General features: G+C 54.5%; 1 protein-coding gene across 1 annotated transcript in view; it reads right to left on the bottom strand.

Moving 5' to 3' along the window:
* SLC45A4 (solute carrier family 45 member 4) overlaps positions 1-24,631 on the bottom strand; it is a 97,958-nt gene extending 73,327 nt beyond the window's left edge. The window contains exon 1 of the mRNA XM_023228102.2: positions 24,366-24,631. The gene's annotated coding sequence lies outside the window, so the exon portion shown is untranslated. The remainder of the gene's footprint in view (positions 1-24,365) is intronic.
* Positions 24,632-25,691: the final 1,060 nt, after the last annotated feature.

Raw genomic sequence — 25,691 nt, forward strand, 5'->3', positions numbered from 1 at the left:
TCTCACACTGTATCCCTGGATGTCCCAACCACTCCAGAAATCAATTCCAGGCATCAACATCGGTGTCACCCCTACCTACGCTTTAGGCTAGTCCTAGGGGGCAGCAAGGGACAAAGGGCACCACGGGGCTGTGGTCAGTCAGCTTTCAGCCACCCAAGCACAAAGCCTCAAGGATTTTCCTACAGTGACTGCTGGGCAGCTTGAAGGAGCAGAAGGGAAGTGGCAGTGTGGGTACAGCCCAACCACGCTTCCACGTGGACCCAGAAGAATCAACGGCAGCCAGGTTACAAAGGGAAACCTCTGGCTCCACCCTGCTCCCTACCATAGCAGGGCCCATGATGGCTGGACATCTGAAAACAGAAAACTCCCAGAACCAGCGCGTTACAAAGCACTTAGGGACATCAAAGCCCAGCTCTGAACATGAGCTCTGCGGAAGGAGAGTTTCACCTACACAGACCCAAGCAGGCTCTGTGGAGCTCATGGCACCTGAAGAGGCTGAAGCCTGAGACGCGAAGTCTTCCTGCTCATCTTAACGGCACGAGCTTTCTTTAACTAGGACTGCTGATGTATTTTCTCCACTGGCTTTCACATACACATTATGCAATTTGCTTAATGACTCAGTGATCATTTGATGACAGTCACCTTCCCCAAAACTACCCGCACCTAGATCAGTTGTGTACCATCAAGTCATGAAGACTCTTGAGGTCTATGATGTAAGAAGGACAGCCCAAAAGAGAGCTCGGCTAGTGGGCACAGGGACCTCGGGCCTCGAGAGCAAAGAACAGGTGGCCACAGGGCCAGGGTGGCAGTGTGTGCTTGAGGGGACCTGCCCAGTGCCTACCCCGGCCAGTGCGGGTCTCTGCTCGCACCAGCTCAGGAGGGAGGGGCCGCCCCCAGCACTCCACGGCCATCCGGGGATGGAAAGTTGGCGGGGCTGATGAGGATGTCTGGTGTCTATAAAAATGTTTCTCCCAGGGGGGCCGCTGAAAACAGAGACTCTGAGATACTCTCATTCTTTTCCTTATTTGCCACTCTGAAAAATAAGCCGTTCTTCCTATTCTGAAATGGAATACAGGTCAAAACCTCCTATGGTGAACAGTGACCCAAAGAAAAAGATCACTAGATCCAAAATATTTCTAGTTTGGCCAGCGGCCCCAAGTAACTCTACTCTGTTTATTTGGTTAGAGCAACGTTCTCCTGGGGGATGAAACGCCTAACCCAGTACGAAGCCTGCCCGTGTCTGCCGGGTCCCAGGAAGAAGGGCTGAAGGGCAGGAGGCTCCTTGCCCCTCGCCACCATGGGAGACCCTTCTGTGTCCCTACCAGGGCCTGATAGTGGAAGAGAACAGCTGCCCGTGCCCCCTGCCCCGCCCCCGTCCCAGTAACGGCTGACATTTAGGAGCTCTCTGTCCCAAGCGTCCGCCGTGGCATGCAGAGCTGCCCCACACCCCGACTCCCCGGGGCCTCGGCCCCCAGCAAGGCCGGCTTGACAGGAACCAGCAGCCAGCAGAGTCCTGAGCAGAACAGGGTCCAGAGCTGGCAGTGGGGCTCGGGGTCGCTGGTTCCCAAGCAGGCTTCCCCCACCTCAAGGGCAGCTTCTCCTCTCCAGGGGCCCAGCGGGGTCCAGCACAGACTGAGGGCGGGTGAAACGCCAACTCCTGCCTTCAGCATGTGGTCACTGCCCCGCCCTGCCTGGAACAGCAGCCACCAGAGAGCGTCCACTGAGAACCATAACACACCCGCACCTCAGCAGCCACCCTCAGGTCACGGAGCCTCAAGGCTTCCTTTACTACTGTGGCTGAGATTCCTCGGCCTGCGCCTTGACGGGGCCTCGTCTATGATGGAAGATAGGTGGTTCCCCCATGTGCTCCCCAGTTACACGGGTTCGACCTTCACTAAACCTTTACCGAATCCCCACTCCATGGTGACCGGCCTCGCACTTGGTCCGAGGTCACGGTGTGTGGGCGTTTTTCTGCGGAAGGACCCCACTTCAGACAAGACCGGGGTATAAAGCCCACACGAGCAGTCAGCCTCTGACAAATGCATCTTTAAGAGTCCTGTGAGGTCTGCATTCCACCCAGTGCACATCCATGGCCGCGTCCATTTAAACATATTTCCCCAAGAGACGCGCACCCCAACTTAGGAAAGCGCCAACCTGAGATAACGAGGACCAACAGGACAAGACCGAGGCAGGAACACGATCCACGGCAGAAAGCACGACACCGGGCAGGGGTCTGCAAACGCCCCGTGCCCGCTTCTGACCGGCCCAGGGCACCTGAAGACATCCCTGGCTTTCGGTCTTTCCCGAGTGCATCCTAACGATGTGAGATCATGAGTTCCGGCCCTCATCCCAATAGGGCACCCTCAAGACCTCTGGACCCTGTATGGTGCTTCTCACATCAGGAGAGCCAGGCATCTCCTTCACGCTGTTCCTCAGGAGAACCAGCAGCGTGAAGGGGCCTGCGGTTGCCTGGGGCGGGGGCAGACTCCAGCAGCACCTCATGGCTCTGTGGCTTGTTACTAACCCCACAGGTGTGGGCAGTCGCATTGCAGGGACCAAGGACACACTGGCTTCCCTCCCCTGGGGACTTCCTGGTCATGAGCTACGGCCAGAGGAGTCAAAAAGGCACAAGGGGAGACAGGCCCGGCTCCAGCCCTTCAGGCGCGCAAGGCACTGGGCGCCCACAGCCCCTCCTCCGGAAGGTGAGGTGCGGGCTTGGGACACCTTCCTTCCCACGGGAGCCGAGGAGAACGGGCGGCGGCGGTTTACTGCAGGTTCAGAAAGGCCTCCACCCTCACCACCCTCCGTGAGACGTGGGATTTGCGCCCTCAGGAAACTCACAGTCCGAGAGGTGGCCTCACGTGTGCCAGGGAAGCACAGAAGCCTACCAATGTATCTTCCTGCTCCCTTTCCGGGCGCCCTTTACCCACACTCCCTATTTAAACCACTTGGAAGCCTTTCCAGATGAAGGCAGGTACAAACTGAGGAGTTTATACTTCACAAGAAAGTGCTTCCCCATTGAGGAACATTTAAAAGAGTAATTGCGCTCACCTGCATTTGACCCTGCTTCCTGCTCATGCTTTCTTCAGAGCCCGCCCCCGAGAAATGTGACCCCTCTGTTGTCAGCCGGGAGCCCCTAGGAACGGGTCAGGCCCCACCTTTAACTTTCCCACCTGTTTGCCTATTAGCAGCAGCCTCCACCCCATAGTGAAGAGGCTCCAAGCTCTCCACATCTTTCCCCAGTTAAGTTCAAGACTCGGGAAAAACAGAAGCAGCTGCTCTTCACGAACTACTTTCAACCTTACAATGAAGCCAACCAAAATAACTCCACGGTTCAATGTGAGCTGCGGCGGGGAGGAGCTGCAGCGTTCTCTCGCCGACGGCCATGGGGCTCCCTCCTGAACTCATCCTAGTTAGTACTTTTATCACTGAATCCTAAGACTATCAGAAAACATCCCAGGCCGACCAAGCACCGCGTGACCTGGAGAAAGTCGCTTGACCACTCCAGGTCACGGGCAAGGCCTTCGGGTGTGAACAGAGCACCTTCCTGGTTCCTTCCACTTCTACACGCTTTCATTCTACAACTGAAAACCACACACGAAGGCGTGTGTATCATCATGACGGAGAGGCCTTCAGAGCCCGGCAGCAACCTATAATAGACAGACTATAAACTCAGCACGGCTCACGCTTTCTTCAAAAGACTGATTTTAACAGGCAGGAGACATAACCGCAACTATGAAAACCTCTCCTGGCGGATACTAACTTACAGCATCATGACTCAGCGCTCTGATGGTCTGATAGGTGAGGTCACCTGGATACTGCAGGTGTTTTCACAAGAGGAAGTAACCCACAGGCAAGGCGCAGAGCACAGACTGTACCCCTGCCACGGACCGGCCTTCTCCCCAAAGTCCCTCGTTAACTCTTCACAGCAAGTCTGGAGTTTCGCATTCCCATGGCCAGGACGCCGGGCTCCTGGCCTCCCTGGCTGACTGGACAATTACAGACAGTTGAGTACTGTCTTTGATATGAACACTAGCATGTCTTTAGCTAAAAAGGATCTTCTGTGCGGCATCTTGTCAGTCTAGTGAGAGAACGCTTTAGGCCGTAACAGGTGAAAAGTGCCTCCTCTCACCTGCCGCTCTGTTCAAGAGCTGCCAAGGTACAGCAGGCTCTCTGCTGGGCAGAAGCAGGCAGCAGGTGGAACTGCTGGAATCTCCAGCATCTGCAGACAGGCCTCAGGGGGGCGGTGAGGAGACAGCTTTCAGACCTCCCAGGGCACAGTCCACAGGGCAGCACACAGGAGGGCCCGGGCCAGGGGCACCAGGAGGAAGATGAGGCTGAGGGAAGGAGCAGCTCCGTCTCGTACCCTCTTGCCCAGTCACCGAGAGGGACTAGACGGCTTTGCACTGAGCCCCACATTTCTCCCACTCTCCCTGCCTCTTCAAGCCCATGTCATGCCAGCAGCCTCCTTTCTGGCGGTGGCTCACACTTTGGGAGGCTGAGGCAGGAGGATCGCTTGAGTCCAGGAGTTTCAGGCTGCAGTGAAACATGATCCTGCCACTGCACTGCACTCCAGCCTGGGCGACAGCCTTGAGTATGTCTTAAATGTTTCAAGACAGACTGGGAATTCATATTCACGCTGCCCTTCAGAGCCTCGAGGGCTGCCCTTGAGCAACTCATTCAAAATCTGCAGGAGAAGGCTGGTGGCCCAGTGCAAAACCAACACTAGAAATAGAAAGTTCACAGCAAAGGAGGTGCAAATGGCACTTAGAGGTGTTCAAGCTCACGCCCAGTAAGAGAAATGTAAATTGCAAGTGCACCAGTATGCCACATTTTCACAAATGACACAGTGACCCACCACGGGACAAGGCTCCAGGCAAACGCCCTGACCGTGTCTGATGGGGGCCACGCCTGGTTGGACCGCTCATGAGAAGCACCCTTCTCCTGCCCCACCAAGTTAGATCTTCTGGAGCCCAGCTAGTCTACACACAGCAATTTCTCCTACAGGCCTACTTCACACAGCCAGGGGCCTGTGTACTGACTATGGTGCTGTCCTGTCCTGCAGGACTGAGGCAGCCAGGGCCCAGCGAGCGGCAGTGAGCGGGGTTGCACTGCCTGAGGTCTGTGCTGGACACACAGCACGGACTGGACGGGACCCTTGCTCTTGCGGCACTCACGTGGGGTGCTGGCCCTGGTTATTTCATGCAGAGCCACTGGTGGGTTGGGGAAGATGAGGGCAAGGGGCACAAGTCCCCGTGTACCCACATTTTCTGTGGGACTCCCTGTCCAAATGCAGATGGCCAGGCAGCTGGCACAGCAGGAGAACTTGGGGAGCAGTCTGGGCTGCAGTGAGAGATGAGTCAGTAACATGGGGACGCTAATCCTTGGGTGTGGGTGGGAAAAGAGGTCCAGGAAAGGATCCCAGCTCCCAAGAGGGAGGCAGAGGCAGGAGATGTGGTCCCAGAGGAATAAGCAGGGCCTCAGCCAGCCATGAAACCAGCCAGGTGCACGATGGCGTCAGGGCCTGGGGAAGAGGATGAGCGGAGGCAGGCGGTGCCAGGGAGCAGTGGGCACAGAGGCCAGGGCGAGAGCAGGAGGGGCAAAGGCGGGGATGGAGTGGGAGTGCACACTGCACTTTCGAGAAGGGGTGAGAAACAGGGCTGCTGCTTGGGAGACTTGGAGCCAACAGGGGTTGTACTTTTGTCCTTTTTAGTGACAGACATTAAATCCTACACTGATCCAAAACCTAAGTCCCAAACCTTAGTTCCCCTTAACTCACTCACCCCTTCCATCTATGACAGGCGTCTGGAGTGAAGTCTTTGAGATAACAAAGATGTTACCTCAACCGTGGCTCAGCATTCAAATCTTTCAGGGCTCCAGATGGGAAACAGATTGCTGAGAATTATCAGTTTTATTTGAAGAGTGCAGAGGGGCGATTTTTACAAATGGGTATGACAGGGTTTTCCTTGGGCAGAGAAGAGCCGTTGGCCTGCTGAGAAGCCAGCTTCCTACTCTGGCAAACGCCATGCTGGAAAGGGTCAGCTTCCTGTAGTAAGAGGAGCTAAGAGGCCAGGGGCCAGAGGGACCTTCAGGGGGCCCCTGTGGCTGGGGCCTCTGCAGAGGGGAGATCAGGGAGGCCAGGAGTGAGGGCTAAAGAAAGCCCATGGCCCAGGGTCTTCCAGCCCAGCCCAGGGAGCACTCCAGGTAAGGCAAGGCCTCACCACCCTCCAAGGCACCACCACCCTTGGTGGGCTCAGCACTAGGAGCCCACCAAGCGCCACCTCTGCCTTGGAGGCCCCGGACACTGGAGCGGGGTGCCCCTGGCCCTACAGCTTCAGATCCCAGATCTCAGTCCCCTACAAAGCATGCAGTCCCTCACTTCAGCAGGGAAAATGAGCTAGCAGAGAACTCTGACATCCAGACGTCGCCCTACAAAGAACTTCAAAGAAGTAAAAAACAAAAAACATACTATGTTACATTATACTAGACAGTACAACCATTACACATCCTATGTATAACTATACATGTCCATGTATCATAATACATACACATAGATATTATACATGATCTATATCTTCTACGGTAATCAAATACTGCACTGTGTATAAAGGAATCTATTTTTTAAGTGCGTGGTGCACATCTGGCTGTGAGCTCACCACACGTGCAGGTGTCTGACCCCAGGCTCCTCTCCAGGATTCCTCAGCACTCACAGAAAGGCCCCAAGCACTGCAGCTCCAAGCCCGGCCCTCCCACTCAGGCTGGGCTCAGGGTGGAGAATTCCACCCGCCACTCCAACACTGCCAAGTCTTATCTCTGCCACATTTCTCAATGTGACATTGCACAATTCTTTTGGACAACCTTGACTTTCCGTGGTGCTCACTGCTAATTTTAACTACCTGATGTTTCCCCACAAAGTAAATATGAGGTGTCCCTGCCATCACCATGGCAGTGTTCCAGTCACTCTGCAGATTCGGCCAGTTTCGGTCACGACAACGACATGAAACACAACCACCCAGGCGTGAGGACAGCCACCCTTGGGATTTATCTCCACTGGGGATGAAACCAGGCCGCCCTCCTCCAGGGCTGGCAAACACAGCTCCCATGAACGACCAGGCCAAGCACGCTGTCCTTGGGTCCAGAGACAGACCAGGCAGCCCACGCTGCGTGTGATCCTAACCTGGGGTCCTGAGACGGCGGGGATGTGGGGGGCCTGGGGAGGATCTTCTCTGGACACACACAAACACCCCCTAAATTGTTTTGTTTTGTTTGAGACAGGGTCTCGCTCTGTCACCCAGGCTGGAGTGCAGTGGCGCGATCTTAGATCACTGCAACCTCCGCCTCCTGGGCTCAAGTGATTCTCCTGCCTCAGCCTTCCAAGTACATGGGATTACAGGCGCCCATCGCCACGACTGGCTAATTTTTGTTATTTTTAGTAGGGATGGGGTTTCACCATGTTGACCAGGCTGATTTCAAACTCCTGACCTCAGGTGAGCCGCCCACCTTGGCCTCCCAAAGTGCTGGGGGTGATCCACCCGCCTCGGCCTCCCAAAGTGCTGGGATTATAGGCATGAGCCACTGCACTAGCAAAACATCCCCTAAATTGTATACAAAATTGCATCTATTTGCATTTTTGTGAGAACAAGTTTACAGCTTTTCCAGATCTTCAAAGGAATCATGACCCAGAAAAGATCCAGAACCAGCCCAGACTGGAGAAAGAGGGCTGGGGGACACACACATGTTCATCTAACTGGCGAAAGAAATTTGTTGTGATGTGGTTATTACATTATCTTCTCACAGTTTTTTTATTTTAATGGGTCCTCCCTTTTGCAGTTTACTTCAGAATTTCGTTGAGCAAGTTAGGTTCATACCAAAAAAAAAAAAAAAAAAAAAACCCACAGGCAAACAGAAACAAAGGAAAATATATTCTCTAAGTTTAGGAAAAGCTATAAGGAACAGCGCAGATCATTACAGAGCTGAGATTTTCTGAAGCTCATCAAACACATACTTGGTGATGCCAGAAAGCAACAGTCAAACCACATTTTCTAGAACTGATCCCAGAGGAATGGACAAAAGTATGAACAACTACAGGTAAAACTAGTGGCATCTGTCAAATAAAATAAATCAGGCGAGCAGTGGTGTCTGGAGTGGAGTCCCTGGATAATGTCACCGGCGTGGCTGGCCAGGGTAGTAGTGAGCTTGCTGTGAACCCTCCGTATAGGGTATTAACTCATGCATTTTGAAAAGCAACCCAGGACAGACCCAGCCAAGGAAAGACTGAGCTAGAAAAAAACAGCAAAATACTGGTTTCACATTTCATAACCGAAGCATGAGCCGTCCTCCAGATAAAACGTTCATCTCATCTGCATGTTAGGTTTAAAGAAGCGGTTGGGACACCACCACTCAACCCTCAGATTCCGGGGTCTGGCCACCGTACTGGCCCTCAGAGCTGCTGCTCCTGCGTGCCAGGTGCTGGGAGGCCATGCGCTGACTCAGGTATCACAGCACAGAGAACCCAGACCTCGGGCGCCCTACTCCCCACCCCGCACCGCCCTGGAGCTGCCTCGAAGCCATGCACAGCACACAAGCAGGTATCCATGCACAACCCGGGGCAGGTTCTCACGGGAGAAAAGCGGCTCACACTCAGGAGACCCGCACACATCCCCAGCCAGGCCACGCGGCACCCTGAGCCTGCCAATGCAGCTCTGGGCTCAGGCCACGCCGCACCCTGGGCCCCCCAATCCGGTTCTGGGCTCAGGCCACGCAGCACATGGGGCCCGCCAGTCCGTCTCTGGTCTCAGGTTCCTCAGCTATGCGGGCCAACAGTCCCCTCCTTCTGCTTCCTTCCCAAGGCTCCAAGTTACCGTAAACTTATGGCCACAGCTCCCACCCAACAGGGAACCACACAAGGAGGCCGTGGAGCAAAGAGCCCCCCACATGCCTAGGGCGGGACGCTGGCCAAGCACGCAGGCTCCTCAGGTCCCTCCTCAGAAGGCTGCGGCCCACTCTTACACCCCTGCTCTCTTGGGGGGTTCCAGTAACAGCTCTATGTGCCACTTGGGCCTGGAGTGGAAGCAACAGCATGAGGCTTCACCCCTCCTTGCTGGTGTCCCTCAGCCCTGCCCGACCCTCGGTCCAGTCCTTCCACTGCCTCCTCTCTCTCTTTGCAGGTGCCACCTGCCGCCGGGCAACACGAGGACCTGACTGACACAGCAACTTACATCACCCCACAACACACACAGGCCTACAGAGTCCTCATGGGTCACGGAAGGTGTCAGTGACAAAAACCACACCCTATCAACAATGATGAAGGATGACTCTAAGAAATTCTTGATCAGCTTGTTAACAAATCAAGATTAGAACCATCAGCCTTGAAGCTGGTTCTAAACTCCAGGACAGATGAGTGCGCAGATGCCTGACTCTGGGACACTCAGGCAAGATGCCTACTTGTACCCCCCAGGGCCCAGATTACAGGTCAGTCATCAGAAATGGGGATCGGACACCCACATGCATGGTGACTTGAGGACAGCGCCCCCAGCCCCCACCTCCACCGAGGCTGGATGTGTGGGCCTACATAATACATGCCAGCAATTCACTGTGACTACAGACACCTGCTTCCTCAAGCCCACAAAGTGAAAAAATGCGGCCAGGCGCAGTGGCTCACACCTGTAATCCCACACTTTGGGAGGCTGAGGTAGGTGGATCATGACATCAGGAGTTCGAGACCAGCCTGGCCAACATGGTGAAACCCCATCTCTACTAGAAGTACAAAAATCAGCTGGGTATGGTGGTGCACACCTGTAATCCCAGCTACTTGGGAGGCTGAGGCACAAGAATCGCTTGAACCTGGAGGGTGGAGTTTGCAGTGAGCCGAGATAGTGCCACTGCACTCCAGCCTGGGCAACAGAGCAAGACTCTGTCTCAAGGAAAAAAAAAAAAAAAGTAAATGTTAAAAAAAAAAAATCATCCGCGGTAAAGACCTACAGAAGAAAAAGTGAGAAAGAGTGGTTTGAAAAAGGGTTGAGACATCTGGTTGGGGATTCAGGCCAGCTGGGAGCAAAAAGAAGACCCCTGGGCATGCCACGCTGCAGACCAGGAGGCCCTGAGTCCCTGGACCAGGATCTCCGCAGACGAGGGTCTCCGCATACTGTTAGCACAGCACTCCCCCAGGGCCAACCGAGGGACCCTGCCTGAGCTCCTGGGGACATGTGCCACCTGAGAAAACCCATGGCCACTGGTCAGGGTGGCTGGACAGAAGGGGGTCTCAGTCAACACCTGCTGTGGATGAGTGAGCTGCATCAGGAGAGACCAGTGTGTGCAGAGGGAATGTGCACCTGGGGCAGCCCCTGCCTGGAAGCAGAGCAGGAGGTCGCAGAGGCAGCCCTGACCCAAGCACCTGCCTCACCAACCTGATTCCAAGGCAGCACTGCAGGCAGATGGCCGGTGGGGACAAGGCCGGTCTGAGGCTCGCTGGGACACACGGTCCCTGCTGGTCCAAGGCTGGGACTGTGGAGCCCCATGAGGCCTCCCCAGAGCAGTCCCCTCACAGCCAGCTCCCCGTGAGCAGTGGAACGGCACCAGCACTCCCATGGCAGGAACGGCTGTGAGCTCAGCGTGGTAACCCACATCCCAGTGTGCTAAATGGGGGCCACCAGCTGGCATGGCAGAAGAAACACATGTGTGAAGACAGAGGGCAATACACAGGAGGGGCGCAGTGGTGCTGAGCCCCAGGCCCAGCTGGTGCAGGACCCCTGGATGGGAGGCACCCTGGGAGGCAATCAGCTCCTAAGTCACCACTTGCAGAGCCCCACCAGGGGCCAATGCCAAACCCAGGCCTCACCTAACCCTCTGGGGGCTCCCAGGGCACTCCCAGGTGGCAGCCTCAGCTCGGAGGTGAGGAAAGTGAGTCAGGAACTGGCAGGTAATGGAGCATTCGCGCCCAGCAGAGCGGGGGCAGCAGGTGCCCGGGGACAGTCCTCCCACTGAGCTTCAGGAGACAGCCGCAGGCAGGCCTGTCTTGGGTTGGCAGCGGGGCGTGGACATTCCAGAGGGGGAAGTGAGAACACACGCAAGACAGGAGGAAGCAGCGCTGTGTGGTCAGAGAGGAGCTGCCACAGGCTGGAGGCACGTGAGCCAGGAAAGGCAGCCCCTGTGACAGGAAAGCAGGAGGGATGCTGGGACCATGCCTGCTTTATGGGCGGGGCCCTGGAGCTCACAGAACTTAGAGATCTGCCCCAGGCCCCCGAGGGAGGCACCAGGATCCAAGCTCTGCAGGACCTCCTGGTCCTGGCAGGAAGAGCCCGGGAGCACCAGGCAGAATTCCCAGGGCCGCCACCTTCCAAGTTAGGCTCAATGCCTCCATGAAGATCTCTCTCTTTTTAAAATGGAGATATCAGCACATCACAGGGCTATTAACATTGGAAGTTTAAATGTTATCAGGAACTACAGCACTCAGCAGGGGACAGGTATAAGGAAATCCCTTCTGCAATCACCTGAAGGCATCTAAGATACAAAGAAGCTGGTCTGGAGCACCCACTTCCACTCGGTAGCACCCAGGGGGGATGCAGAAAACCGCGACTCTACCTCCCTGAACTGCCCCACGGCAGCACTGACTGAGGCCCCTCAACTGACCACTCAGAACCCAACCTCAGTCTGAAAGGTCTCCAGAGGCCGGAAGCACCCCAGCAGGTTACCCTGGTTGAGTCAGTGTGATGAGAGAAAACAACTTCTCAAGGCCAAAGGCCTTCAGAGCTCCAGCAGCCCAGCAGCCCCGTACCCCGCACAGCCCAGGATGGTGCGGAGTTCGTCTCGTGAGAGGCTCCCTGGCTGTGGTGCCGGAGCCCTTGTCCCTCTGGCACAAAGGGACAAGGTGTCCACAGCCTGGGGTCAGCCCAACAAGACCACCATCCAAGCCTGGCCCCTAGAAGACAGGCTTCCAGCCTGGGCAACATAGTGAGACCCTCTCTATATAAAAATACTTAAAATCAGCAGGGCACGGTGGCTGATGCCTGTAATCCCAACACTTTGGGAGGCTGAGGTGGGCGGATTACATGAGGCCAGGAGTTTGAGACCAGCCTGGCCAACACAGTGAAACCTGGTCTGTGCTAAAAATACAAAAATTAGCCAGACATGGTGGCGCATGCCTGTAATCCCAGCTACTCAGGAGGCTGAGGCACGAGAATCGCTTCAATCCAGGAGGCAGAAGTTGCAGTGAGCTGAGATGGTACCACTGCACTCCAGCCTGGGCAACAGAGTGAGACCCTGTCTCAGAAAATAATAATAAATTAGCCAGGCATGGTGGCACACGCCTGTCGTCCCAGTTACTCAGGAGGCTGAGGCAGGAAGATGGCTTCAGCCCAGGAATTCAAGCTGTGGTGAGCTCTGATTGGGCTGTTGCACTCCAGCCTGGGCAACAGAGCAAGACCTCATTTCTTAAAAAAAAAAAAAAAAACTTTAATTAAAATGAAAAAAAGAAGGCCAGGCGTGGTGGCTCATGCCAGTAATCCCAACACTTTGGGAGGCCAGGGTGGGTGGATAACCTGAGGTCAGGAATTCAAGACCAGCCTGGCCAACGCGGTGAAACCCCATCCCCATTAAAAATACAAAAATGAGCCGGGTGTGGTGGTGCACACCTGTGGTCCCAGCTACTGAGGAGGCCGAGGCGGGAGAATTGCTTGTACCCCCCAAGGCAGAGGTTGCAGTGAGCCAAGATCATGCCACTGTACTCCAGCCTGGGTGACAGAGCGAGACTCTGTTGCACAAAAAAAAAAAAAAAAAGTGGAGGGAAAGACCCTCATGCCCTTTATCACATGAAGACAGAGCAAGAAGGCGTGACATCTGAACCAGGAAACGGGTCCTCAGGAGACACCCATCTGCCTGTGCCTTGTTCTTGGCCTTCCAGCTTCCAGAACATGAGAAAGAAATGTTTGTTGTTGCAAAGCCACCTGGGCTATGCTATGTGTTTGAAGCAGCCTGACCACCCTAAGTTACTGCGTCCCCCTCCAGGTTTGCCACACTGTACTAGAAACACCAGTGAGGGCCTTTGGAGGAGGGTCAGAAACTGCTTCCTCTGGATTCTTCTCCACATCATCCACATGGTTCTTCAGAAAGCACAGGCAGCTCCCTGGCCACCTTCCCCTCTGAGTTATTAAAGCCAAATGCAACAGGGCTCCACCAAGAGGAGGCACCTGGTGGGCGCCGGGCACTCTCCCTGCCTGGTAATGCGGCAAGTGGATGCTGGCGGGGGAGGCAGGCCTGGGGTCCACGCCTAAGGCCTGCTAAGCCGAGGCAGAACCGTGTGGGCAAAAATAAATCCCCAGATGGACAAGGCTCTGAGGGGATCAGGAGAAAATCCACATGGAAATGTTTAAAACCTATTTCCCAGAACCCTATCATCACCAGGCAGAAACCACAGCCTGCATTTACAGAACTTCCAGGCTCTCCCACAGACCCAGAAAACTTAATCAAAAACCTATCTGAACTTTACACCCACAAACTGGAACCAGCCACAGGGCCCTTATCGGCACAGTCTCACTGCTGTGAAGATGGCATGAACTGTCAGGAACCAACCTGGGACTGATAGCCCGGCCAGTGGCCTTGCCACACACAGCCTGCACGCACCTGCAGACTTTCCATTTGCAGAGATCTAGGAAATGGTAAAATGTTTTCTTCTTTTTGCATAGATTTTTGAATTAGCAAAACTGCCACTGGCTAGCTAGTTCACTTGTTGAAAAACACTGTTCCAATTTTATTTTAAATTTGATTAGCTTTAAACATTACCTCATTTCATTTCAGGAAAAGTTACCAAGATTTTTCTCACACACAGCCATGGTATTAAAGAGAAAGACAAGACACCCAAAAATCGCAAAAATAAAAAACCAAAAAACTGTATCTTCTCAATGTGACTGTTCACCCAGCTCCTCACTCCAGCTGTGGATGGTGGACCACAGTGCTGCTCAGAAAGGCCCACCTGCCGTGGGCACAGCCCCTGTGGCAAACCCGACTAGCCCACCATCCCCCGTGTCCTCATGTCCACATTCCCCAGGCTCTTTCTGCAAAGCTCTTCCCTTCATCCCACAGGCCGTGTCCTTGAAAACTCAGTTCAAAGACTAGCGAGAGTCAACAGAATTGCTAACGGGTGATGAATTGAGGATGACATGATTACACTATTTTCACTACTTTTAGGCATGTCTTGAAACATCCATAGTAAGAAGATTTTAAGAACAACATTCTGTTTCTTTCAAAGACCACCTGCTCAGACATTTTCCACACCCAGCCATGGGTTAGATGCCCTCCTTGGGGTTCCCAGGCCTGCCCCATCACCCTGCCCAGAGGGCTGGCTTCTCAGGCACCTGCCTCGCGCCTGGCACAGAGCAGCCACCTAGGGACCATGTCCAGAATGGAACGTAGCACCCACAACAGGCCCAGTCCCTTGCTAGCTCACAGTCTGAGCCTAGTGACAGTGCCCAACAAGAGGGCAAAATTGGGCACCAAAGGCTCACCCAGCAAGCCAATTGGACAGCCTGAAAGAAACAACCAGGAAACAAACGGGAGCAGCAGCACCTCCTCCCCGACCTCCGCCGGAGCCAGGGAGCCAACCCAGAGGGCAGTGCCAGCTGGGCACAGCTGCCCATACCTGTGGCAGCCAGGGGTCCTTCCTTCCAAGCTCTTGGCCAGGGAAGAGGGGTGTGGGAACCAGCATGTCGCGTGGGCCAACGGCAGGGCTGGCCACAGAGCCCCTCCAGCGGTACCTACCCGGCGTGGGGAATGACCGAAAAGCTGCCTCAAAGTCGAATCCACGGCATGGAGGGCACTGCCGCATTTCTCCAGGCACAAGACAAAAGGCACTTTTCAGTAGGGGGTGGGGGAGCTGAGGAGCAGTGCGACCCTGTGGCCCACAACTGCACTAGGCCAGCCGTACCCTGTGGCTCCTCTCCCTCATCAGTGCCCTTACCAGGCGCTGCTCCAGAGGGCCCAGCTGGGCGCCCAGCACGGATGCAGATGCCGCACTGTCTGGCAGCGTGAGTGCTGCTGTGACCCCTTCTCAGGTGCCAACTGAGTGCTGGAGACAGAAACCCCTCACATGTCCCAGTTACCACACGGAAGCAGAAGTTCCGAGCACTGGGTGGCTTCTGGAAGGTCAACAAAGCCAAGGAGGTCCCAGCCTGGACTGTAAACTCTCCCTGTACCCCACCCACAATGAGGATGCCAGGCTTCACGTTTCCACTGAAGGAGAAAGCGGACGGGGAGCCCCCATGTCTTTAAGAATTAAAAACGCTCTCAACGCCTCAGTAGTTCAGTAGTGGGCTAGACATGTTTTCAACCGCCCCGATAGTGCCTTCTGCTTACCTAGAGAGATAGCTGTCACACTAGGGACCCCAGCTCCAGGCTGCAAGTCCATAACAAGACCACCTGAGCTGTGGGCTTCGTTCTCGCCACCAAATCAGAGCTGCCTTTCGAATGGGCACAGTTGACGACGGCGGAGCAGCCGTGACCGCAGCCCCGGGATCTGGCTCCATCCAGCAGAGGGAGGTGGAGCGCAGGCCCTGATGGGGGAGGACGTCCACACTCCAAGCTTTTAATGCCGTTTTACGTAAGCAACACGAAAAAAACCACTAGCAGTTATTCGAGTACTCCTGGCTGGGAGCAGATTTGCATACTGAAGTAAAGCCCCAGGTTCGGGCAGGAATTTCTAGAAACAACTGGACTCCGTTGTACCTGGTCTTCTTCAGCAGCCAAAATGTCTCTCAAAGTCTTTTCAGAGCCTGAAACCTTGATTTCAGTATCAATACGCAAAATACCACAAAAATATAAAGATTTGTTGCTTTGGAGAAGGGACCAATGGAGGCTAATCCGGTTCAATGGGGTGATTAGGGGCTGGCCTGTCTTCCCGGTCCTGTTCTTCGGTGTTTAAACCACAGGATTCCTAGAACATGACCTTGGGACTGCTCCTCTCCTCACCCATCCCTGGAACGAAGGCACTGGCCCCACGATATGAGGACGTCATTGCCTCCCCAAATATCTGCACAGCCGAATTGGAAGTGATGTATTCTTAAGTGGACTCCTAATGGCCAGCCCTGAGGACAGAAGACAGGTTAAAACTTCAGGCAGACCCACGTTACCGATTCCACAGAGTTGGGCGAGTAGCATGCTTTCCTCCAACAAAGCTGGGAGACACCAGAGACCCCAGCTCCATCAAATCTCCTCTTATGTCATAAAACCATCACACAACGCAAAGTTCTACTGCGCTCAGTCCTCAGCATGCTGTTTCTGAGTGGGAAGGGAAGTGATTGTTTTTTGGTTACTAAACTGATTTTCATACCTAATTTCATTAGGTCTAAAGGCTAAAAATAGTAAATTTTTCTACTTTTTCAGCATCTTCAGATCTGCGCAAATTCTCAGGGATGCCAAGTATCAACGCCCCGCACCCGCCTCATCTGGTTCTCAGGGAGAGGCCCACCTTCCCAATCCATGCCATGGCCCTGATCCTAGTGGCGACCTGATGGCCTGAGACCAGCTGCCCCGCTGCAGAACAGGCACAGCGATGCCCCTGCAGGAAGAAGGGCAGAGCAGGGTGACCAGATTCCTGCCAGGCAAAAACCTCTAGCAAACCTAAAGTCTGGCCATGTTAGTCTTCTCTGCTTCTAACACATCTTTCTGTCGCATTAAAATTTAACCCAAGGCACAATTCCACAGGCTTACTATTTTAGCCCAACCAAATAAAAATGCTGCAACATCCTTACTCATGAAATGGTTCATCTTCTGCCCTTTAACATAGCACATTTAGAAAACGTAATTAAACAGTAAAGCTTAATACAGAGCAGCACGGGTACCGTGATTTGACGAAGTGGCACGGGCCTTACCTGTGGACTAAGCGTGGTAGCACCAGAAGCACCCTGTGCAAACACAGGAGCATCCTGAGAGGGCCTCCAGTGTGGGGAACTCAGGGAGCCGCAAGGTCCCCATAAATGCCTTCCTAAAACTGGACTGCCTGAGAAGCTGCCGTGGAGAGAGTCCCAGTGCCCAGGGAGCCCCCACCTCCACCCTACCTGCCCCGCCTAGACAAGAGGAAGGCACTCTTCCCAGGGAATGTTCCAGCAACAGAGGTGTACCTGGTACCAAAACAGTTCAATTATCCCTTTAATTAAGGTACCTTAAATGGGCCCCGCCCCCCAGCTCTTGAGACCTCCTTCCAACGTATTTTTATTTTGTGCATTTAGTACTTGTTTATCAAGATCAATGATATTTATGCTTCTGTGATCAATTCTGTACTGATAATTACAATGACAAAAAACATTCTTCTGGATTATGTTAACATAGACTAATGATCACAGAAATGTTTTAAATTGCAATATATATACTTTTGTCACAGAGAAGTATGGAGAACAGTCCACAGGTTGGTGCGGTGGCTCACACCTGCAATCCCAGCACTCTGGGAGCCTGAGGCAGGAGGGAGGGTCACTTGAGGCCAGGAGTTCATGACCAGCCTGGGCAACATGGTGAAACTCCGTCTCTGCCAAAAGCACAAAGAAAAAATTAGCTGGGCATAATCCCAGCTACCTGGAGGGCGGTGGTGGGAGGATCACTTGAGCCTGGGAGGTCGAGGTTGCAGTGAGCCATGATCGCACCACAGGACTCCAGCCTGGGGGACAGAGTAAGACCCTGCCAAAAAAAACCAAAATTATCCTGGGCAACACAGTGAGGCCCCATCTCTGCAAAAAATAAAAATAAAAACTAGCTGGGCACAATGGCATACATCTGTGGTCCCAGCTATTCAGGAGGCTGAAGAGACAGAATTGCATGGACCTAGGTGGTCAAGGCTGTAGTGAGCCCTGATCCCACCACTGCACTCCAGCCTGGGTGACAGAGGGAAACACTGTCTCAAAAAAGGAAAAAAAGAATGAGGGATAAAAGGACTTTCAAATGGAGCAAACATACAAGTTCACAAAGAAAAAACATGACATGTCGGCCGGGCGCGGTGGCTCAAGCCTGTAATCCCAGCACTTTGGGAGGCCGAGACGGGCGGATCACGAGGTCAGGAGATCGAGACCATCCTGGCCAACACGGTGAAACTCCGTCTCTACTAAAAAAATACAAAAAACTAGCCGGGCGAGGTGGCGGGCGCCTGTAGTCCCAGCTACTCGGGAGGCTGAGGCAGGAGAATGGCCTAAACCCGGGAGGCGGAGTTTGCAGTGAGCTGGTATCTGGCCACTGCACTCCAGCCTGGGCGACAGAGCGAGACTCCCTCTCAAAAAAAAAAAAAAAAAGAAAAAGAAAAAACATGACATGTCAAGACTGTTAAGAACGGTCTGTTCATTTTGTTAAAGGGTGACTGATGACAGGCATCATTAGGGTATTTAACATTGGATACTTTTTAAAAAGCAATCCTAGGGTTACCTTTAAATGCCAACATTATGCTAGAAATTGCATCTTTTGCAGTTGTTTAAAATTAGGACCAAAAAATTTAAATGTCAACTTAAAAATGTGTCTATTGTTTTTCAATTTTTTTTTTTCAATTTTTTTTTTTTTAAGATGGAGACAGAGTCTGGCTCTTTCGTGCAGGCTGGAGTGAAGTAACACAATCTCGGCTCACCACCACCACCACCACCACCACCATCACCAACACCACCCACCCACCTCCCCTCGCTGCCCCCCGCCCGGTTCAAGCCATTCTTGTGCTTTAGCCTCCTAAGTAGCTGGGATTACAGATGTGCACCACCACACCTGGCTAATTTTTGTATTATTAGTAGAGATGGTTTTACCATGTTGGCCAGGCTGGTCTCGAACTCCTGACGTCAGGTGATCCACATGCCTTAGCCTCCCAAAGAGCTAGGATTACAGATATGAGCCACCGTGCCAGGCCTCAAAGTTATTTTACAGAACATGTGAGCAAAAATATTTGCAGGCCTCTGCTTGACAGCAATGTAAGTCTAAAAAACATTCCTAACTCACCCATCACTGACAGCAGAAGAGCTGCCTCTGCGACACGCAGGCAGTCCCCCGCCTCCATGTCTAACAAGCTCTTAATACGCGATTTCATCTCCAGCGTGGAGATGTCAAACCACCCCCCCTTGAAAAACTTAAAAAATATTCCCTTCCCATATACCAAACCAAAAACCATGGTCTTGAATAAATGTATTTCCCTAAAATGATGACTAAATTGATGGTGACAAGGAACTTACTCGTTGTTTTCTGGACTTACAATGTCTTTTTTTTCTATTTTTATTTTTTTGAGACAGGGTCTCACTCTGTTGCTCCGGCTGGAGTGCAGTGTGGGTGTGACCTCCCCTCACTGCAGCCTGGACCTCCTGAGCTCCAGCAATCCTCCAGCCTCAGCCTCCCGAGTAGCTGGGACCACAGATGTGAGACACCGCATCCAGCTAATTTTTTTGTATTTATAGACACAGGGTTTTGCCATGTCGTCCAGGCTGGTCTCAAACTCCTGGGCTCAGGTAATCTGCCCACCTCAGCCCCGTAAAGTGCTGGGACTATAGGCACGTGCCATCATGCCCAGCTAATTTTTGTATTTTTTGTACAGCTGGGGTTTTGCCATGTTGCTCAGGCTGGCCTGGAACTCCTGGACTCAAGCAATCCTCCTGCCTCAGCCTCTAAGAGTGCTGCGATTGCAGGAATGAGTCTCCGTGCCCAGCCTGAGTGATGTCCTAAAATTGTGCAATCAGGGTCATATATGAAAGTACAATGACCACCACATCTGACCAGGTAAGCACACTGTGTTGATCCCTCTTTGTTATCTATTTCAAGGGTTTGCTATGCATTTTTCACTCAAGATGTTCCTTCCTTTGAAACAGGAAAAATTTGGTTACCAGTCAGTTCAGGTGGCTCCAGGATTTCAAGGCAGGACCCCAAGAGAAACCTTGGGGCAAACTACAAAAACTCAGAGCAAGTAGCCAAACAGAATCCCAGGTGGGAAGCGACTTTTCAATGCAGCAAATTCAGCACCTCTGGGCCAGAGTTCAGGAATGCAGCTTCCTCTCACTGCCAGCAAAATCTTTCCACAGGTTTAGGAGGATGAAAGTACCGAGACCCAGGTCTGAACAATACCTCCCTCACCAGGGCCTGGGCCCAGCAGAGGTGGGAGGGTAAGAGGGCCAGGCTCAATGACTTGAAAGGTTATGCAAATCCCTTCAGCTGCCTCAGGATCCCACTTCTGGACTGGCTGGCACCCTTATTCCTGCGCTGGGGACAAAATGCCCAGCACTACTTCCCACACACACACCCCTGCCCCCGGGGGCTCCCCACAGACTCTGAGAGCGAACTTGTGTTCTGGAGCCCTCACTAGACAGGAAAGTGGGCCTTGGGACGACCCTCAAAATAATGCACCTGCAGCCCAGCCCCTCTCACTTAAGAGAAATCCCACCAGGTGTGGTAGTATGAACCTATAATCCCAGCAGCTACTTGGGAAGCTGGGGCATGAGGATCACTTGATCCTAGGGGTTTAAGACCTGCTTAGGCAACACAATGAGACCCCCTGACTCTTAAACACACACACACGCATGCGCGCACGCACACACATGCACACACGCACGCAAAGGAGAGAGACTATAATCCCAGCACTTTGGGAGGCCCAGGTGGGCAGATCACTTGAGGTCAGGAGTTCAAGACCAGCCTGGAACAACATGGTGAAACCCCATTTCTACTAAAAATACAAAAATTATCTGGGCATGGCGATGTGCACCTATAGTCCCAGCTATTCGGGAGGCTGAGGCAGGAGAATCACTTGAACCTGGGAGGCGGAGGCTGCAGTGAACCAAGATTGCACCGCTGCACTCCAGCCTGGGTGACAGAGTGAGACTCTCTCTCAAAAAAACGAAAACAAAGCGAGAGAGAGAACTCCCTCTCCCTCTCACCTGAAGTCCCCAAGCTACACAGCAGCTGAGCCAAAGAGAACTCAGAGCTCTTCTCTCCATCATCAGGTTTTTGTGCTGTTTCCCAAAATCTAACTAGTGGCACCAACAAATGACCCCTACCGACTGCCCCGTCTTTCTGGGGCACTAACACCCACGTCGTCTGAGGTGGGAACAATGGCGACCCACCCACAGCTCTCGAAGGGCCACTCTATCCGGGATATGAAACACTAACTGAGTGGCAATGCAGCTGCCTCTAAGTCTGTGGATGTTTTTAATCTTCTTAAAATGCCTCCTCAGAAAGTCACTTGCCAAGGAGGCCACTTCATAAACACTATGAGGCCTCCACTAGCTGTTTCCCCTGTCACCTCCACCCAAATGGCAGGGGGTTGAAAATGACGACATGACGTGTCAAGCTTCTCTTTCGGAAGGCTCCCTCCTGACCCAGGGTAGAGAAGATTCATTTCCATGGACATTAAAGAGGTCTCCCTGTCCTCTGAAAGTGCCCGATTTCACAAAGGCTTAGTTAGCATCTGATACTGGGGGGAAAAGGCCACTAGGAGCACATTTTGAAAGTTTCACATTTAAAAAGATCCTTGTTCATTGATTTTCGTGGGGTAATTAGGCTAATCTAAACAAGGGGACCTTGTCTCGGAGCGGGTGGGGGAGGTGCAGTCGCTCAGGTCCTCTGCATGAAAACCCACTGCAGACGCCTGCTTTTGGGGTCCTCTCTCACCCCCTCCTTTCTACAAGGCTGCTCTTCAGCTGAGAGGTTCGCTCCCTCTGGTCAGAGCTGTTTCCTGGCTCAGGTGGAGACAACCCTGCTGATGGTGTTTCACTAAGTGCGCCTTCGTAAGCATAATTACGCAGTGATGAAAACCTGGGGAACCCAGGAGGCCGGCGAGGAGCAGTCCTCACCCATCATTAGCAGGAACGCGGCTTCCAGCACATTCTGGCTCCACAAATTACAGACACGACTCTGCCAGGGGTGTTCCCAAGAAGGGCACTGGCAATTTGGGGTTGTCTGCCACCTACAGTGCTTGTCAGTCACCCTCACTCGGTGTCAGGCCACGAGGCTGTGGGTCACAAACCAGCCCAGCCAGCCACTGGGCGTCGGGGCCCTCGGGAAGAGCGGGAGAGGGCACTTGGATGCACCACAGTCAGAACGCCAATCACAGCCCGAACCCCGGCGCTGCGCTCCTCCGTCCTCCCCACCGCTCTCCTGACAACACAGATACAATCCATTCACCACTGAGCAACCTCAAGATCGGCTGAAACACCTTCCTCCGCTCCTTTCCTCCACCGGGAAAGCGGGGAGCTGCCGCTGCCGCAGCCCTCTCCTTCCCTGCAGATCTGCGGGGCGGGCTGGGAGGGATCTCAGGGCTCACGCAAAGGAGGCAGAATCCGGTTTACAGGCTTGCTCCGCCCCTCCCCCACCCCCTCCTCTCCAATAAGCAAAGTTAGAGGGTGTTACAAGCTGCAAGACACCTTGGAGCTCACCCAGTCCAATCTCTGATGGGCTTTCACGATGTAGCAAGGGCCAAAGCTGCAGCTCGCATCTCGGCAGGGCAGCAGGCCACTCCCCCCACAAGCCCCGGGAGGTGACCCTGGGCAGCCTCCCCCCTCCCCGCCCTGTGAACACCTGGACCACAAAAATACACCTTTAAATACCCAGTATGTATTTCAAACACATTTCAAACGATTTGCTTCTTTCCTTTACAGCCACTGCCACAAAAACAATTAGCCTGAATGGGTGTGAAATCCTTAATGTGTAAGACGACCTAGATCCCCAGCCTCTCTAAAAGCACATGAGTTCTTAACCGCGCCTGAGTCTCCTCCACCCGGAACCTGCACGACTGCCTCTCATCCTCAAGTGGCTTCTGCAAAACCTCTCCCAAGCATTAAATAATCTCTGCTTGATCTTTCAACAATAATTCAAACCTAGCAGAAAAGTGAGGATATCATACATTTATTTAAAGGTCGGTGAGTGTTACCTGCTCTGATCCCCATGTGTTACACTCCCTGACCTGTACACCAATACTCCAGCTTTTTGTTTTCTTACTTTTTCCTAAAGCCAGCACAAAATAGCAGAAGGAACAGATTCCTACCACACTCTACCTGTCTGCCAATGACACAGGAAGGATGAGACAGTCTGGGGAATGGAAGCACAGGGCGCTCTCAGTAATGCCAGGCACATGCAGTGGCGCTTTTCCCCAGCAGAAATGGGCTTCAATTCAGAATCTGCCAGCTCACAAGAATCATCTGACCCCACAACAATTACTTCAATCACTCTCTGGTAAACCCTCCTCGCTCCGGGTCCTAGACTGGAAAAGACAGCCCAATAACAATAATAAAAACGACAAGCCCCGTTTTGCTGGAGTCAGCTGAGATATCAGATGGAGGTCAGTGGCTAGGTCTGTGAACCTGAAGCCACACTCCATCAGTGACCCGCACTGGAGAGACAAAAAACCTCAGGCTCCTTAGGAGGTCAAGCGGCCCTTCCCAGCTCTCCCTAGCCCCCGCCTTCAAGAATCATTCTGAATAGCTAACCAGGAGGCTGGGCCCCGTGAGGACCCGCCTCCGCTGGAAAAGCCTCTGCTGGATGTGCTCCAATCCAGAGCAGGATACCTGGGGGAGGAACGGGTTAAGCTCAAAGGGGAAAAGGGGCAGCGGGTGTGAGACGCAAAGGTGCGGAGACTTCCACAGAGCAGGGACTCTGGGCCTGGATGAACTGATGCCCTGGCCTCTTTCCTCCAGGGACAAGGTCGGCCTCAGAAAATCAAGGTATCTTCAAAGGGACACAAGGGAGCACAGTGCCGATGAGACCGGGGCAGAGTCACAGTCTGGCGGTGCAGGCTGGGGGTCCGAGGTGGGGGACACTGGCTAGCAGTGCTGAGAGGGGCGTGTGTGCACTGGGGAGAGCGAAAGGAGGGGAAAAAGAAGGGGAGGGGGAAGGGGAAGAAGGAAGTGTGTTCGGTTGGGAGGACCGGTCCAGACAGGGGAGAGGGGGCCACCTCGCGAGTGGTGGTGGGTCACTGGTTGAATTCTCAGAAGTTAGAGACAGCAGGCAGCGGTTAGGACAGGACAGGGTCAGGATCAGGAGTTAGAGGCGCCAGGCTCCTCTCTGGGTAGAGAAATCCGAGGAACTGGGGGCGGGGAGGACTGATGGGTGCGAAAGGGGGCCGGGTCCAAACGAAGGCGCGCGCTCCAGGGTGGGGGCCGGGGTGGGGGGATCAGGGAGGCTGCAAGGCTGGGGACCAGGGCAGGTGCAATGCGAAAAGAGGAGGCGGGAAGGAATGGGGGAACCCTGAGGAGCCAGCGCAAGCCGGGTGGGGGCAGGTCCCCTCCCCCGGAGAAGGTGCAGGGCTGCGGCTGCCGCGCGGACCCGACCTGGAGGCCGAGGCCGTGCGGGAGGTGGGGGTGGGGAGGCGGCAGGTGCCCGGCGCCCAGGTGCGAGGTGCAGAGGGCTGCGAGGCGGGCGGCTGCGGGCGACAGGCCACTCACCTGTCTCCTCCGGCCGGGGCCGCGGGGGCGGCGGGGCGGCCGGGCCGGGCAGGGGCGACGGGGGCGCGGAGCCCCGGGCGCACCGGGGTCGGGAGGCGGCGGCGGGTCCGGGTGGGGGCTGCTCCCTCGGCCGGCCGGCCGGGCGGTCAGTCAGTCACCGACGCGGGCGCGGAGGGAGTGCTGCGAGGCTGCGGCCGGCGCGCGGAGACAACGCCGCTTTATCGGGTCGGAAACAGCCGCTCCGCGCCGCTTCCGCTGACGCAGCGCCGGCCCCTGCGCCTCATGACTATGCAGCACCCGCCGCCGCGGGACGGGGATTCGGAGGGCGGGGTCTGTGTCGCGCGCGCCCATTGGCCTCCTCCACCGCCCCCCCCGCCCCCCGCGCCCCCTGCCCCGCCCCCGCGCGCTCCACGGCTCCCGCCCCCGTCTAGCCATGGCCCCGCCCCCGGCCCTAGCCCAGCCCCGCCCCCGCCCTCCTCCCGCTACGCCCCCGGCCCCGGCCCCTCCGCACCGAGCGTCCGCCCCCTCCCCCCTAAAGAGCTGGCCCCCAATCCACCCTATCCCTCTCCGCAGCCGCAGGAGGTGGCCCCCGCCCGTCCCCACCTTCTCTCCCCGCTCCTCTCGCACCTCTCTCGCAGAGGTGTCCGACTAGCCGCGAGGCCCCGTTCCCCGGCAACACAGTCCCTTGGCAAGCACCCTCCCGCCCCCTCCGCTCCTGCCTGAGGCGCGGCGAGGTGGGCACCACCCAGGTGCTGCAGCCTCTCCTCCGCTGCAGGAGAAAATTCTCCTGTTTTCCCCTCCCTGGCACCCTCCGAAGACCTCCTGCCTGGTCCTGGGCCACCCCCGTCCCCAACTGACCCAACGCCCCGCACTCTGCGGGACCCCTCTCCAGCCTGGAGAGCAGGGCGGGACGAAGACCCGACCCAGAGCTTCCTGGAGGCTGGGCCTCCCTCTCAGGTCTGGCCCTTGCCAGGGGCACTGATCCATCTCTCCCCACGTGTAGAAGGGCCACAATCCCTAGGGCAGGGCTGCTGGGAAACCCCATCAAGACAAAGTCTGGGGAGGTGACTTTAACAGACAGATGTGATGGGGTGAGGCCAACCCTGTTAATGTCCCAGCCCTGTGCCCTTGCCAGGGTTTAAGTGGCTTTGGAGGGATTACTTCATTTCCCCGAACCTTGGTGTCCTCATCTGTAAAATAGTAAGATACATTTCACCCGTTGCTAAAGGAATTTAGAAGTGAAGTGCACAGCAGAGTCTCCAAGAGCATCCGAAATGGGAAAATCTGACAATATCAAGTGTTGACAAGGAAGTGGAGCAACTGGAA

This window comes from Piliocolobus tephrosceles, chromosome 7 (genome assembly GCF_002776525.5).
Source record: "Piliocolobus tephrosceles isolate RC106 chromosome 7, ASM277652v3, whole genome shotgun sequence".
NCBI lineage: Eukaryota > Metazoa > Chordata > Mammalia > Primates > Cercopithecidae > Piliocolobus > Piliocolobus tephrosceles.